At 39.0% G+C, this 17,076-nt stretch overlaps 2 pseudogenes; one reads left to right on the forward strand and one right to left on the reverse strand.

Moving 5' to 3' along the window:
* The first annotated feature begins 2,387 nt into the window (after positions 1–2,387).
* Positions 2,388–3,946, forward strand: LOC128119442 (chromatin target of PRMT1 protein-like; annotated as a pseudogene).
* A 5,605-nt stretch (positions 3,947–9,551) lies between these two features.
* On the reverse strand, positions 9,552–10,016 carry LOC128119352 (40S ribosomal protein S23-like; annotated as a pseudogene).
* Between the last annotated feature and the right edge of the window lie 7,060 nt (positions 10,017–17,076).

Here is a 17,076-nt window from a genome sequence, read left to right on the forward strand (position 1 = left end):
AGAGAGGAGTAGCACACCTCATGCATATTTTGTTACAACTCTACAGCTTTCAATGAAATAAAATGCAGATTAAGAATTTTCCCACTGAACTGAACATAGAATGAAAGAATTAAGATATGTGAATAACATCTGGCTCCCCTAAAAAAAAGCAGAGTAAAAATAGCAAATGTATTAAAAATTGTGTAGACTTGGAGATAATAATAAAAATGTCAATACACAAGAATCCGAAAAATTGTTATTGGTTCAAAAGTTACATATTGCATTTCTTGGCACCCATATAGAGAAAATGGGAAGAAGGCTATTTAGATTTTAAATACTTTTTTTTTTTTTTTTTTTTTTTTGGTTTTTCGAGACAGGGTTTCTCTGTGTAGCTTTGTGCGTTTCCTGGGACTCACTTGGTAGACCAGGCTGGCCTCGAACTCACAGAGATCCGCCTGCCTCTGCCTCCCGAGTGCTGGGATTAAAGGCGTGAGCCACCACCGCCCGGCAATTAACTAGTTTGGTACATACACATAAAGCTATGTAGAAAGAAAATAGAGTATTTAATACTTATAATTGAGAAATGTAGAGTAAACAAATAATACTAATAAGTTAAAGACCACGGGTGAAAATGGAGGCATATGGGTTCAAAGAGATGCTCTAACAGTTAAGAACACTTGATGATCTTGCAGAGGACTAAGGTATAGTTCCCAGCACTCACATGGTGACTCACTACCCCATGTGATTCCAATTCCAGGTGATAATGGCACTCCCTTCTGACCTTTGTGGGCACTAGAAATGCACTTGGTGCACATATATGTATGCAGGCCAAGCATCCGTGCACATAAAGTGAGATAAATAAATCTTTTAAAAGTGATTGAACCAAAATAATAAAAGTAACTGAATAAAGCAAAAGATTAAAAAAATTACATTCATTTATAACTTTAAAAACCATGGAATCTATATAAAACAAAAGTAGTTTCTTTTATTTGATGGAGAATCTACAACTGGAAATCAAAACATGTGGGGAACACTTCATAATCAGAGAAAAAAGGATTGGACTCATGACAAAATAAGGTTGTGGGAGACAGAAGGATACCTATGAACTCAAAACACTTAGGCAATACAGAACTCTCTAACAAAACCCTGCCTCAAAAGCTGTAGTAAAATGGCATATAATAGAAGTAAATTAGAATAGATTAAAGTAGAATAGAATAATAAAATAAACTGAAGAAGCAAAAAATTAACATTGGAAAGTAAGGCACCATCATGAGCTCTATAACAAGTAAAAGTCAATGATGGAATATTGATGAAAACATTGAAGCAGCCTGAAAAAGAACAAAGACCTAGAAGACAATGCCAAAGTATAATACAACATAATGTTTGATCTTTAATAAAAACAATCAGAAGTTGAAATCATCTCATGTAGAAAAGAACAGAAAAAAATTACTAGCCAATATTTGTAACCACTAACACACAAGTATTCTTTCTTCACTGGAATCCAAGAACATGCCCATCATTCTGAAATGTTTCTCCTTTTTCTCAGGGAGTCTTTTCAGGTCCATATAAGCTTTGATGATTTCAAATTATGATGTCTTACCTCTTCTAGACTTTCATTCTTTAGCACATGTGGGTACTGAAAATTGCTTGGGGACGACTGTTCACCTTCAGTGATTGCCCTGGAAATCATGGTGCATCCTCCTCCAACACCAGTCATTTTCTGCTTTTCCTACCGATGCTTTATAAACATGGCAACATTTGTTTATCAGTTGTATGAGGTGGGGTGTTCTGGTTTTGGTTTATATTGTGTAGAATGTTTCTATGAACTTTGGTGACCCATGTTCATTTGTCTCTTTTGTGGACATACCATAGCAGTTTATTTATTTATTTATTCATTTGTTTTGCTGATAAATATCCTAGATTTTGGACTATTTGTTTGTATGCTGAATAGGTTTATGTTAATAAGAAAGTAAATTGTCCGTTTTGTTGTGTGCCTAAGTCTTTAATGGCAGAGCCATCTCTCCATTCCTGTTACTATTACTCTACTAAGTGGCCCAGAATTAAATCAGCCCTAATGATTTATTATTACAACCCTAGATTTGTGCAGTTCTCTACCCTTCATCAGAGAAGCTTCTACTTGCAATAAATGGTAATTATCACATAGACCCACCACTCAACAAACTACAAAGTTTAAGTGATGTGGAGTGTTCAGCCCTAAATGGTATATTTACATCATACTTCTCTCTGCCAATGCTCAGAAAACAATACAGAAGAGCCTGAAAGACAGTAAGGGCTAGAGGTGGTGAATAACCACAGGGAAATGGTTTTTCCCAGACACAGTAAGGCAATATGAACCCACAATACCATGCACAAGACCTGTGCAAACTCAAGCCAGACAAAATCACAGCATGGAGAAGGCAGATGGTCAAGAATTTTCACCCCTAGCTAAAGAGGTATTGTGTGGTGATATTTTGTTGCACGCTCATATAATTTGCCTGAAGATCAGAGAACAGAACAAGCCAGTAGATTAGACATAGAGGCCAGGCAGTTGTTACACACATCTTTAATCCTAGCACTGGGGAGGCAGAGACCCATCTGGGTCTCTATAAGTTCAAAGCCACCCTGGACTTCATGAGATTGATTCAGTCCAGGAGAGAAACAGATCCAGGCATTGGTGGCACACATCTTTAATCCTAGTACTTGGGAGTCACACACCTTTAATCGCAACACTTGAGATCTGTATTTACCCCAATATCTGGCTCCGGGTTTTTATTAAGATCAATCAGGATCCCTGCAACATCTGGTGTCTAACTTTGGGGGCATGAATTCACGGAAAAGCCACTCGCCTGTGTCTTTGCAAGCACCGCTTCAGGCCAGAGCTGCATGATTCTCCACCCCACCTCTTGGAGTTTTGCTTTGGACACCAAGCAGGAGTTGGCGGTGCCAGCTGCGGTGGCACAGACAAAAGGCAGGAAGGTGAAGGCATGACCAGTAGGAGGCTCTGCCATCTAGATACTCAACCCACAATGAGACAACCAGTGAGTTTCGCATCATACCGTTTAAGCATCTAACCCAACCGCCCACCTAGATAACCTGAGTAGAGTGTGTTTGTGTGTGTGTGTGTGTGTGTGTGTGTGTGTGTGTGTGTGTGTGTGTGTGTGTGTGTCCCTTGTCAGCCCAGGTTCGACTGGCCTCCTCCTTGGAGGAGTGCTGGCATCTGTCTCCTTCGCTTCTCAGGATTTGAAGATGGCTGCACAGTCTGTGAGAAAGGTGTGCTGAAATGCACCACCAAGATGTCTCTACATGAGTTCTTTACTAATGTGCTGAAGAACAAACAGCCGATGCCAGTGAATCTTCATTCGGGCTTCAATGCAGAACAGCAGCAACAGCAGCAGCAGCAGCAGCAGCAGCAGCAGCAGCAGCAGCAGCAGCAGCAGCTGCAGCAGCAGCAGCAACCGCTATCCACTGCCAGAAACAGAACACTGGCCCAGCAGATGGAGAACAGATCCTCTGTCCAGGCAACATTGAAACTTAAGCAAAGTTTAAAGCAGCGCCTGGGTAAGAGTAGCACCTGGCACGTTTAGGCCGACCCACAGTTGCCCCGGCCAGGAGAGCAATTGGAGGCAGAAGCCTACCCATAATCCAGAGAGACTGCCCCAAGGAGGGCTTACAGGGGGAATGTGCCACCAGAACCCTGCTTAGGGGCAAGATGTTGCACCGAGGTCGGAGTATGATAGGTCAGGGAAGAGGGGGCTTTGGAGGCCGAGGCCGAGGTCCTGGCCAAGGGAGAGGTGCCCCCACTCACCGTGTGTTGACCAAGGAGCAACTGGACAACCAATTGGATGCATACATGTAGAAAACTAAAGGACACCTGGATGCTGAGTTGGATGCCCACATGGCACAGGCAGATTCTGCAACCAGTGGCCTGCCTGCCTGCCTAGACTCTTGTTTAAGTCCACATCTATAAAAAAAAAATAATAATAATAACCTTGAGAAAACATGAGAAGAAATCTGACTGATTCTGGAAGGACCTATCACAATAGGCTGTGGACTGCCACCAACTGGCTCATTTATTCTGTTCCGTCTACTTTTGGATACTGTGTTATATGAAATCCTATTTTCTTTTGATTTGGTTGAGTTTGTTTTGTTGTTTATCCAGTCACCTAGACTTCTGTTTGAACAGGAATGCCTTGGCCTTCTGGGGAGAACATTTTTCCAGCCTCTGACTCACCTGTCATATATTCTGACATTTTCATATTTGCTCTGTTCATCTTTATGATCCCAGAAAATGTTCCCAGGAGGGAGCTAGTGTTCTCACTAATGTGTGGTCTCTGGGATACAGTTCTACATCTTCCTTAAAAGCTTCCTGTTAATAGCTAATACTAAAAGTATATTTGCTATGTTGATGGTGAAGGTAGACAATTGGAAATGTTGGTATTGCTTGATAACAAATTCAGAAGATAGACAAATAATAATTGAATTTCTGGCTTTTGAAAATGCTAATGCACGATACAAAAGGATAATTAGGCCTTTAAAGGCAAGAGCAGAACCCTTGGAGGAATGGATCCAAGATACAATCAATATTGAATCTCTTGACCACAGTGATGCTTGGATAGGAGAGGCGATTTCCAGAGATTTGAAGAAAAATTGAAATGTTAAATGTTTCAATTTCAGTAAACCAGATCACCTAAAAAGGGACTATAAACAGGGCATTCCTAGACACAATGTTTTTGCTAAGAAAAATCCCAACAGAACACCCCTCCCTTCTGGATTATGCAGAAGATGTGGCAAAGGCAGACATTGATCTAATGAATGTAAATAAATAAGGGACAGTCAAGGTAATCCTTTGCCATCTGGAAACGCCCTGGGGAGCCTCTTGTAGTCCCCCATGTCAAACTCAGCTCTTTCCTTTCCTGCCCTTGTAAAGGGAACTCCTTCCCAGAGCAATTAAAGAACCTAATGCCTATTGTAAAAAACCATAAGGCTCTGGATGATTGAACAGCTATAGAAGAGAGAACAAAAAAATTCAGGAGAAAACATAAATCAAAAGTGATAAGGATTACATTTGGAACCTACCCAAATTTAGGGTTGGGTCAGGGTTTTGTTTTTACCTTTGTAGGAAAATAAAAACAACTATCTTGAAGAATTTAAAGACCTTTGGACAAATAAGCATCCAAAGAAGAATGGAGAACTACTCTGAAAAGATTATCAAGAAAATGAATAATCTTAATTCAATCTAAAGTCTCCAAAAAGATGATGGGATCCCATAATGATAATTCCACACAGACTATGATAACAACATTAAGCTGACAAACACCACCTAAAATTGGCTTTGGAGTACAAACTGCTCAGGACAACACCAAGATGACTAGCTGAGATGATCCAGCCTCACAGACTACTCTAGCCAGGACTTGAGACAAGCTCTGCACTTTCTCATTACCTGGAGACTGATTATGCAGAAACTGGACAGCAAATGATACAGCTACCTCTCACAGGACTTAATAATTAATCCAAAGTTTTTCTTTTCAGGATCCCCTAAATATACCTTTGCCCCCCGACAGCAGGAAATAATTTTAAGTACACAATACCCACATTCCCAAGAGGTGAGGTGGGTGGGTTTTGGTTGTTCAATCGATGATTTATGGATATTTGTCACTGTTTTGGTGGTTGATTACAAGTTGTTATTGGTAATGGTCAGGAAAAAAGCTAAACAAAGATTAGATTAAGGGTTCTTGTTTGAAAAAAGAAAATAGAAGATATAGATATGATAAGATAAAAGGTAGATTATTCAAAGAAAAAAGAGAGAATATGAATATGATAAGATTAAAGGGGTAGATTATTGAATCTACTTCTGAAAAGCAACTACTATTTTTAAATATTTTACATTGGATTTTTGTATACAAATTGTGTATATTGATACAAAGTTGAGATTTTTTGTTGGAATATACTGTATATATATTTCTACTATTGTTCAAGGTCTTCTACCTATACAGATCTTTTAACAAAGTAATGCAATTTTCTAGTCCTTGAAAGTTACTACCAACTATTTAGGATATAAAGAAATGCAGCTTAGTTCTTAGTCACCTATTACAATGGAACTGGTCAGGTTAGGTATGTTTTCAATGTCAAACAGATATATTTTAGTTAACAGGTCATCTTCAAACACTTCAGAGATCTACAGAATATGGTATTTAAGATGTTTTAATAGCAGATTCTTTTATTTTTTTTATTTTTTTTTAATTTATTTTGCAATACAATTCAGTTCTACATATCAGCCACGGATTCCCTTGTTCTCCCCCCTCCCGTCCCCCTCACCTTCCCCCCAACCCCCACCCCCCCATTCCCATCTCCTCCAGGGCAAAGCCTTCCCCACAGACTGAGGTCAACCTGGTAGACTCAGTCCAGGTAGGTCTAGTCCCCTCCTTCCAGGCCGAGCCAAACAATCCTGCATAGGCCCCAGGTTTCAAACAGCCAACTAATGCAATGAGCACAAGATCTGGTCCCACTGCCTGGATGCCTCCCAAACAGATCAAGTCAATCAACTGTCTCACCCATTCAGAGGGCCTGATCCAGTGGGGACCCCTCAGCCATTGGTTCATAGTTCATGTGTTTCCATTCATTTGGCTATTTGTCCCTGTGCTTTATCCAACCTTGGTCTCAACAATTCTCGCTCATATAAACCCTCCTCATTCTCGCTAATTGGACTCCCAGAGATCCACCCGGGGCCTAGTCATGGATCTCTGCATCCAGATCCCTCAGTAGTTGGATGAGGTTTCTAGCACAACAATTAGGGTGTTTGGCCATCCCATCACCAGAGTAGGTCAGTTCGGGCTGTCTCTCGACCATTGCCAGCAGTCTGTTGTGTGGGTATCTTTGTGGATTTCTGTGGGCCTCTCTAGCACTTTGCTTCTTCCTATTCTCATGTGGTCTTCATTTACCATGGTCTCCTATTCCTTGTTCTCCCTCTCTGTTGTTGATCCAGCTGGGATCTCCCACTCCCGCAAGCTCTCTTTCCCTCAACCCTCGCCTTTCATTACCCCCACTCATGTCCAGGCTGTTCATGTAGATCTCATTCCATTTCACTGTCATTGGGCGATCCCTGTGTCTTTCTTGGGGTCCTGTTTTCCAGGTAGCCTCCCTGGTAATGTGAGTAGCAGACAAGTCATCCTTTGTGGTAAGAGTTAGTCACTGGGCAAGAAAATGCCCTTGCCTCTACTGCTGACAGTATGCTGTCTAAATGGACAAGCAGGACATAAAAAGAAAGGACTGCTTAACCTTGCCCAGACAAAGTAGGACAGTCATTCAGAAAATCCTGCTTCATAAATGAGTCTGTCAGATATGCTAGGCTTTTAAGCTGAATATGGATGCCCCAATGTCGCAGAGGAACTTTGGGTGATTGTATAGGCAAACAGCTGTTTCTGTCATTTCTCATATTTTTTGGAAGTCGCTGTTTGAACTTTCTGTTTATTTATTTAATATTATTTCCCTCTCTAGTTTCTGAGGGAGTTGAAGACTAGATAGTTATAGTTTTCCTTCTTAACAAATTGAGAAAAGAAGATAACTAAAGACATGTAAAGTGCATAAGTTTGCAAGACATCAAAAGATAGTTTTGGGTTGGTAATACAAGTTAGGATATAAAGTGAATTAGGCACATTTTGGACTCACCAAAATAGGATAGATAATGGACTATTTTCTTTAAGTCTAACAAATGTTAATGGACTGGACATTGTTAATGTAATTCTTGACTGTATATATTGTATATAGTTTTTCTTATATTAGTTATAACCTTCTTTTATTATTTATTTTAGAAAAACAGTGGAAACTCTCATGATATCATGTTGTACCCTAATAAAATTTGCCTAAAGTTCAGAGAACAGAGCAAGCCAGTAGATTAAACATAGAGGCCAGGCAGTTGTGGCACACACCTTTAATCCTAGCACTGGGGAGGCAGAGATTTGTCTGGATCTCTGTGAGTTCAAAGCCACCCTGGACTACATGAGATTGATTCATTCTAGGAGAAAAACAGAGCCAGGCAGTGGTGGCACAGGCACATTTAATCCCAGCACTTGAGATCTCACACTTTTAATCCCAGTGTTTAGGAAGCACACATGCCATTAATCCAAGCACTAGGAAGGAAGTGATGGTTGGGAGGAGAAAGGTATATAAGGTGTGAGGAGACATGAACTAGTACTGCTGCAGCTGGAGTGTAGCTAGAGTTTTCCTGCCTGGCCCAAAGTCAGGACAAATCTCTGTCACCCGCCAGTCCCAAAGCCACTCAGACCCAACCAAGTAAACACAGAGACTTATATTGCTTACAAACTGTATGGCCATGGCAGGCTTCTTGCTAACTGTTCTTATATCTTAAATTAATCCATTTTTATAAATCTATACCTTGCCATGTGGCTCGTGGCTTACCGGCATCTTCACATGCTGCTTGTCACGGCAGTGTCTGGCAGTGTCTCCTCCCACCTTCCTGTTCTCTCAGTTCTCCTCTCTGTTAGTCCTGCCTATACTTCCTGCCTAGCCACTGGCCAATCAGTGTTTTATTTATTGATCAATCAGAGCAACAGATTTGACATACGGACCATCCCATAGCACTGGAGGTCCTTTTTGGCTGGACCCCTTTCAGCTGAGGACTCAGAGACATTCACTCAGAGGATTCTTGGAGTTGGTGAGATATGTAGAAGTAACCATCTTAATAAATAAGAAACACAGAGCCAATGCAAAGATGAAAGCCCAAGAGGTCAGAGCTAAGAGCCTTACCCTTCACTCCTGCAGCTATCCTTTTTAGCCAAGAGAGCTATGTCCTGTGTGTTTGTCTTTATATAGACTTTCTGTTCTGCCTTCTCATTGGTTGTAAACTCAACCACATGACCGCCTCTGTCACTGCCTGTCTATACAAACCTCCAGGTCTTCTATGGTTGGTATTGAGATTAAAGGCGTGTATCTCCATGTTGGCTGTATTCTTGAACACACAGAGATCCACCTAGCTCTGCCTCCCAAGAGCTGGGATTAAAGGCTTGTGCCACCAACGCCCGGCTCTGCTATGGCTGCTATTAGCTCTGACCCCCAGACAACTTTATTTATTAACATACAAATAAAATCACATTTCAATACAAATAAAATATCACCATAGAGATAAGCTGGAGCTTGTTCCTTTTCTCCCCGATCTTTCAGTATTTACCCCAATATCTGGCTCTGTTTTTTTTACAAACCTTTAGAAATTTGTGCAACAGTACTGGAGCATAATAGATACTGGGAGAGTTAAGGGTGTCTGAGTACATCATCAAAAACAAGTTCCCCCAAATACAAGTATACAAGTAATGTAGCCCAATTTGTATTTGTAATTGATTCTGGAGGATTTTATATGTTTTTGCAAAAAAAAAATTCCATTGAAATATCTTTTCTAGAAATCATAGTTCCCTATGTTTATTAGAAATTTCTAGGCTTATCTGCAGAAAAATTTGGGGGCAATGAAGAGATAATATTGAGTATTTAGCAAACGGGTTGTACTTTTGTAGACAGAGAAACATAAAATAGGAAATTTGAACTTTGTTTCTTTTTTTTTCAGACTATGAAAATCTATTATTCCATTTCTGTTGTCAAAATGTATGATCTTGGTCTTTCCTTCTTGCCTTTGTACAGGGCCAAAAGGGACACATTGGCTACTTTAACAACCTTAAAGCAGACTCCTGGAATATCACCTACAGCATGACCTTTTCGACCAAATCCAACTAGAACTTCTCGTTTTCCTCAATGAAGTTCAAGCAGCCATCGTTGGGCACGAAAGCTGTGATCTTCTTGCCGTTCTTGATGAGTTGCACCCTGACACACTTCCTGATGGCAGAATCTGGCTGTTTGGCTTCAACCCCTACTTTTTCCAGCACAATTCCCTTGGCATGAGAGGCACCTCCAAACAGATTGTCCTTCAGGGCTGTGCCCAAGTGGGCTTTCTTGTATTGTTTATCATGCCACTTCTGGTCCCATCGGTGACTGCGGAGCTTCCTGGCAGTATGAAGACTACAACACTTGCCCATCTTGATGGCGCCACGGGCTGGAGAGAAAGAGCTGAACTTTGTTTCTTGACTCAACTTTGTGCTATGACTACTTATTTTATATATGCTATGTTAGGAATTTAATTTGATTTATTATCACTGAGTTTGGAGACATAGACTACAGTCTAAAATACATGAAAACATAAATAGTTACAATATGCTATGGGAACATAGTTGTATCCAAAAGTTTGCATTTGTGAGAGGCTAAGTTCACCTTCATGCAGATGATAACAAGATAATATTCTTGTTTTCATGGGAAGATTATTGTATAAATAAAAAAATATCTTGATATCTATAATAGGTCAAAACATATATAGGCAAGAGTTTAAAATACATAAGACACTAAACATCCAGGAAAGTATAAAACAATGTTTAACTTCACTAAACATCAGGCAAGACAAATGAAGATCACAATTTGTGTGAATAAGCTCTCAACAATATGTCTAAAGAAAAAAATAAACCTGCCAAGATACAATGTCTGTCTGTGATTCCTGTTTTGCTTCTCTTAGGGTATCACTGATATATTTGGAAATATGATTGTGTTAATGTCACTTTTCCAATTTTGAAAACTGCATTGTGGTTTTATAAATAATCTCTTCATTTTCAGTTGAAAGCTGAAAAATTTAATGATAAAACATTATCAGATCTGCCACATTTAAAGTGTTTTGGAAAAAGCATGTTCATATGTGTGTATTCATTGTACTATTTAACGAAATTCAAATTTTAGAAACAGACTACCAAAGAATGTGTGTCATGAGTAGGAGTTTAGTGGTAATATACACTGATGGGACAATTCAAAAGACATGTGTCAATGGGTATTAGGACTGAGAAGGTACAAACACATCACTAATTAGCTTCATTACAAATTCAACAAATATACCAAAATAAAACATTCTTGTTCTTTTTTTTCCCCTGGGAAACTAATTTGTAATGGCCAAAACCTAACTAGGAACAAATCTGAGATCTATAAAATGTAGAATGGCGAGATAACTGGTGGTGTACTCGGTATTTGTTAGGGTTCTCAACGCTGAGACAAAATATCTGACACAAACAATTTAAAGAGACAAGAGTTTATTTTGCTTCACCATTCCAGATTGTTGCATCCATGATTACCTGGTCCCTCTGAAGTGAAGAGCAACTTGAATGTTTTCTTCTTTTAAATTGATTCTTTCAGGTAATTGTCAAAGCAATGAAAAAGGGAACAAATCTAGATAGACTATATGTAGCAATTCAAGTGAGCAAACTACTTACTCCATCAAATGATATGAATTAATCTCTCAAAATAACATCATCAAAAGACTAAGTAATAAATAGGCACATGATTTACCATTTTTGTATGATTTGAAATAATGAAGACATCTGTATATGAACACATAATTTTGGGTTCTGCCAACATGACAGTACAGGATTGAAACACAATTAGGGGCTCAGAAGAGTGTCTTCCAAGGGTTGTAACTATTCCATTTCTTGACCTGAAATTGTAGATTGTCAAATGTGTTCAGATTGAAATAAATCATTGAATTATATAAATGTTTATGTTTTCTGTTCTGTGTAATTTTTAAATAAAAATATCTAAATAAGTTCTCTGTAGCAGGAATCTTAAAAGTTGTTATTAATAAAATCAAACCTGGGGTCAGGTATTGGGGTGGATGATCAGAGAGACAGAACCAGCCACATCCACCTCACCTTGCCAATTCCTCAGCTGATCCTGTTTCCTAAGACTAGAAGCCTCTGAGTCCTCATCTGAATCAATCTCAGCTGAACTGCTGCTAGAAGCCTAAAAGCTTAACCATCCAAATGATTCTAGTTTCTGGTCTTCACGCCTTATATACCTTTCTGCTTTCTACCAACACTCGCTGGGATTAAAGGCTCACTTTCTCGGATGAAAGGCGTGAGTCACCATGCTTGGCTGTATCCTTGAACACACAGAGATCCAGGCAGATCTCTGCCTCTGGAAAGCTAGTATTAAAGGCATGTGCTACCACTGCCTATCCTCTATGTTTAATATTGTGGCTGTTCTGTTCTGTGACCCCAGATAAGTTTATTAGTGTGCACAATATTTTGGGGAACACATTACCACCACAGTTCTCTCTCTATATAACCCAGTTTCATTCATTCATTGAATGATGACTTTTAAGTTGCAAACACAGTAAGTCCTTATGAAACAATCACTGTTTTTTAAGACCTTTAATTTGATCTTCCAGGTCAGGGCACCATGTCTTCTGTTATATCCTTCATAATGGTTACTTCCTGCCAGAATATCTGGCAGGAAAATCATCAGATTTTACACCTATTAGTGTAACAGAATATGTTATCTGTTTTACATTTTTATGTTGGCTTTATTCTAAGACTGATATTTAGCCTTCAGCTTTTCATGAAATCAAGAACCAGTGCCCTCTATGACAATTGGTTCAAAAACTCTTGAGGAATGCAGCATCTCATGTTCTTAGATATGAAACTATTTGACATGTCATGAAAATATAGTGTTTGCTAAACGGTTATAAAATAGTCTTTTAAAGCCTTTAGTAGAAATAAATACAGCAAAGTATAATTATTAGCTGCATTAAATAATGGCAAACTCTTGAACTTAAAAAGAATCTGATTCAGGGATCTGTCATAATGTCTTAGTTAGGGGTTCTATTGCGGTGAAGAGACACCATGATCACAACAACCTTATAAAGGAAAAACATTTAATAGGGGTGACTTATAGTTTCAAAGGTTTAGTCTAGTCCATTTTATTCATGGCTAGACATGATGGAATGCAGGCAGACATGGTGCTGGCTACATCTTGATCAGAAGGCAACAGGAAGTAGTCTGGGACATTGGGCAGGGTTTGAGCATATATGAGACCTCAAATCCCACCACAACAGTGCCTGCAACAAGGCCATACCTACTCCAACAAAGTCACACCTCCTAATAGTGCCATTCACTTTGGGGGCCAGTTTCTTTCAAACCACCTCATATATTATTCTAGAATGATAGGCATTGGGAAGAAAATATAAAGATACGTAGGATAAATTCTAATAAGACTGTAATTTGTAGGGAATGTTCATTTTAATGAATCTGATGTTATGGACTTCATTATGACAGTATATGGGAAATAGTTAAATACAGAAAATGATATTGGGAAGAAAATATAAAGATATGTAGGATAAATTTTAATAAGACTGTAATTTGTAGGGAATGCTCATATTAATGAATCTGATGTTATGAACTTCATTATGACAGTATATGGGAAATAATTAAATATAGAAAATGATATTTTTCCTTTCTCATAGTGGAATGTTAAGAAAAATGAAATGATCACAGTGTGAAATGAACATAAATTACAAACTCCTATAAAAAAAATCAAAGAAAACATTGTAGATTCTTGGGAGGTTCTCTGGCACCAGCTTTCTCTTTAACCCCAAAATAATCCCCTCTATCAAGATATCTCTGTCACTATTCTCCATGTCTTTGAGCCCCCAACCTGCCAAACCCAATCCCTGATCAGAAAGCATTCATCCAGTAACTGATGAAAGCAGATGCAGAGATCCACATCCAAGCATGGGGCCAAGCTCTGGGAGTCCTACTGAAGAGAGAGAGGTAGGATTGCACAAGCCAGGAGGGTCAAGGTCATGATCAACATACCACAGAGACAGCTGACCTGAGCTTTTAGGAGCTCAAGGACTCTGAACCAACAGCTAGGGGGCCTGCATGGGATTGACCTAGTCCTTTGAATATGTGTGACTGTTGCATAGATTGGTCTGTTTGTGCAGCTCCTAGCAGTGGAACCAGGACTTTTCTTTGGCTCTTGAGCTGGCTTTTGGCAACCTAATTCCCATGGTGGGTTGTCTTGCCCAACCTTGATGCAGTTGAAGGAGCTTGGTCCTACCTCAACTTGATTTGCCATGCTGTGTTGAATGGGAAGCCTGCCCCTTTCTGAATGGAGACTGAGGAAGAGTGGATGGGGGCCTGTGGAAGGGAGTGGGGGGAGGGAACAGGAGGAGAGGAGGGAGGAGAAACTGTGGTTGGTACATAAAATAAACGAAACAAAAAAAAAATTAAAAATCCAAGATAAAGAAAATGTTGATTAATTGCCTGTACATGTCAAAACTTATCCATGTACATCTAAGCACAGTTCATAGATGGGAACTCTGTGAGAAAAAACATGTAATAATGTGAGTAGCATTTACTAATTTTAAAAAGTAAAGAATGTAACAATCACTATAGATTACTATAAAGAGAAGATGCTATAATAGTATATTACTGTTAGTATTACAGAACAATCTATAGAATTCATCAACATTTATGTAAGAATATTAATCCATTATTAACTTCTTTATTATTCCATTATCAATTCCATTGAAACATGCCATAAGTATAGGTATACATATGATCTTCAAAAAATAACTATTATAGCTATTTACAAAAGTAAATATATGTTAAAGCAAATTTAAGAGCAATTTCAATTAACTGTAAAAATATTCACATTTTCACAGAAAGAGTGCTAGAAAATGTACATAAAATGTAGAGGTGCACAATGTGGGAGAAATGTAAATGAAAAAAATGTGGTGTATGTATAATGAAATGCTCAGAGGGGAGAGTGAGCTATGAAGATGGAAGGCTACAGTTTTTTTAGACAAAGTACTTTTCTCTCAGCAAGTTAGTTACTTTTCCCTTCACTGTAACAGAATAATTGACAAAATTACCTGAAGTAAGGGAAAGTATATTTTTGTTCACAGTTTGAAGGCATATACTCCATCAGTTGAGGAAGGAATGGCAGTATGGACAAGAGGCAGCTGCTCACATTGTGTCTACATTCAGGAAGCCAATGTGATGAATGCTGACACCCAGCTCACTTATTCCTTTGTATTCGGTCTCAGACTCTAGCCCATGCTACCACCACAAGGGGTGCATCTTTCACTTCAGTTGACCTAATGTAGATAAACCACCACAGACATACCCAGAGGCTTGTCTCTTCAATGACTCTGGAATTTATTGAGTTGACCACCAATATTAAAACACTGGTGCTTGGGAAAATTGATTTATTGCTAAAAAATTTAAATACTTGATATTTTTCTTAATGTTGCCTGCATGAGTTCTGGACTATTCGTGTGTACAATGATGAATTAAGTTTTCAGGATATCTAAGCTAGGAGAATCATGATGCACCTAGGGAATCTAGATCTTTGAAATATTCAGTGCATATTCCTCATCAATAGTCACTTTGCTTAGCAATAGCATACCATGGTGTCTTACTCCCACCTAACAATACCTGAGCAACAGTTGACACCCAATCCCTGTCTTCTCTCCACCCTGAAAAACCTCTACTAAATACCACTTCACTATTAACCTACTTTCACGATCTTAGATTCGACATATGTGATGGCTAGTTTTCTATCAATGTGACATGTACTAGAGTCTTCTGGGAAAAGAGAATCTCCGTTGAGAAAATGCTTCCATAAGATCAGGCTGCAGGCAAGCCTGTATGGTATTTTCTTCATTATTGATTGATGGGAAAGGCCATGGTCCTTTTTGGGTGGTGCCACCTGTAGGCTGCTGGCCTGATGTAAAATAAGAAAGCAGGCTGGGCAAGCTTTGGCGAGTAAGCCAGTAAGCAGCACTCCTCTGTGATCTCTGCTCCAGTTCCTGCATCTAGGTCCTTGAGTTCCTTCCCTCCCTTCCTTCAGTGACGGAATGAGACTTGAAAATTATAACCTAAAATTATACCTTTCCTCTGCAGGTTCCTTTTTGGTCATGGTGTTTTATCAGAGCAATAAAATCTCTAACAAAGACATGTACGAGACATTTGTCTTTTGTGCCTGGCTTATCTCCCTTAACATAATGATCTATGTTCTCACCGTGTTGTAAATGGAGGATCCCATCCTTTTATGATTGAGTAGTGTTCCACTGTGTGTATGTACCACAGCGCTTTATCTATCTCTTTATGAATATCCTATTGCTTAAGAATACTTGCCATACATACACTCAATACTGAGTTCCTTTTTCAGTGAGTAAAATAACAGCTTCATAATCACCTAACATCAATGTGTTTTTAATAAGATGGTATTGATTTAGAACTTTGAAATGACTTTGAAACTTTTCAAGGGCGTATGACTTTGGCAGATTAAAAACAATCTTATACAAAATATTTTACTTGATTTTGAAAGTTAAATAAAAATATACTGCTGACCAAGGAAATCTGATAAGGAGGTATAACTCAGGGGTCTTTGGCTGGATTTTGGAGCATTGCAGAAGAGGCATACTTTTAAAACTGTAAATACCAATCACTAACAGGGGTTCTGGCTCCTGGGGGCTGCTGTTGAACATACTCTGAGCCCCGGCTTCCCACATCCACGTGATGCAGACACCAACAAGACTTCAAAGCCGCCTGGAGAGCAATTCTGCTTTGGAATCACTCTATTCTTTCCACATGAATCTCCACTTTAAAACCAAAACTTTCACACAGGAAACCAAACATTTATATTCTGCATTTCTGTTCCTTTTATTGCAATTTTGGGGAGCATTACCTCAGTTTATGTCGATTTATATAGTACATTAAATGCTGTAAATTACCATAAAGTGAAATAACACATCACACAGTGATGTTGGAACCATAAATCATTACTATTTCCTGCTGCAAACAGATGTTCTTATTTTTAGGCTCATGTCAAAATTCATTTTGTTCTTCCAGACTGTGGAGCCAAACTTTAGATTTTCTTGTTATCAAAATGAACTATTATACTCATGCTGTCATTTATAAGCAGAGTAAAATGGGTTCCTCAGACAGTCAAGGTGGATCAAATTGCACGCATCCTTCTTGCCCAACTGGCTGCACATATGTCAGAATTTAAGCCAGCAGAGCTGACGGACTTGGAATGATTATCTTATTTGACATCATTAAATAAAGACGACATTTAACTTCTCTCAAAGGTGATCACACCTGATTTAAGCAGAGAGGGTTTTAGTAGAAGCCGTCTAGTTTCTGTACATAAAATCTGGCTGTGTGACTCCTTCCTTGCCTCTGAGAATCAAGCAACGTCTTGGTCAGAAAAGGAGAA

This window comes from Peromyscus californicus, unplaced genomic scaffold (genome assembly GCF_007827085.1).
Source record: "Peromyscus californicus insignis strain IS unplaced genomic scaffold, ASM782708v3 Scaffold_23__1_contigs__length_62951481, whole genome shotgun sequence".
Classification (NCBI taxonomy): Eukaryota; Metazoa; Chordata; class Mammalia; order Rodentia; family Cricetidae; genus Peromyscus; species Peromyscus californicus.